This window comes from Camelus ferus, chromosome 5, assembly GCF_009834535.1.
Source record: "Camelus ferus isolate YT-003-E chromosome 5, BCGSAC_Cfer_1.0, whole genome shotgun sequence".
In the NCBI taxonomy this organism is placed as follows: Eukaryota; Metazoa; Chordata; class Mammalia; order Artiodactyla; family Camelidae; genus Camelus; species Camelus ferus.
Window position 1 is genome coordinate 66,193,846 of NC_045700.1, and position 404 is coordinate 66,194,249.

Sequence of the window (404 nt, forward strand, 5' to 3'; positions counted from 1 at the left end):
GTCTCAAAAAAACTTTTTTGGGTAAATCAATAAAATATTACATAAATAAATAAAACCAGCAACAGCTACATGGACAGGTTATAACTTTATCTGCTGAAGGCTGCTACTCACTCAATAACACAAAATTAAGTGCGGACTTGGTGCCAAGGGCACAGGCAAAATTTTCGAAGAGTTTAGATGGGAAGAAAATTCTCTAGACCCTGGGGCGGCTGCCCTGAAACTGACCACAGGTATGTAAGTGAGAACAGCCAAGATGCACAGAGCTTCCTTGCTGACCTACAGATTTGTGAGCTGCTGACTGGTAAGCAGGTTTGATCTGTAGCACTACTGTAGCAATGACTAATATGATACTCTTTTAAAGTAATACAAATTAATTACCCAGCAAAAAAAAAAAAACATTAAAA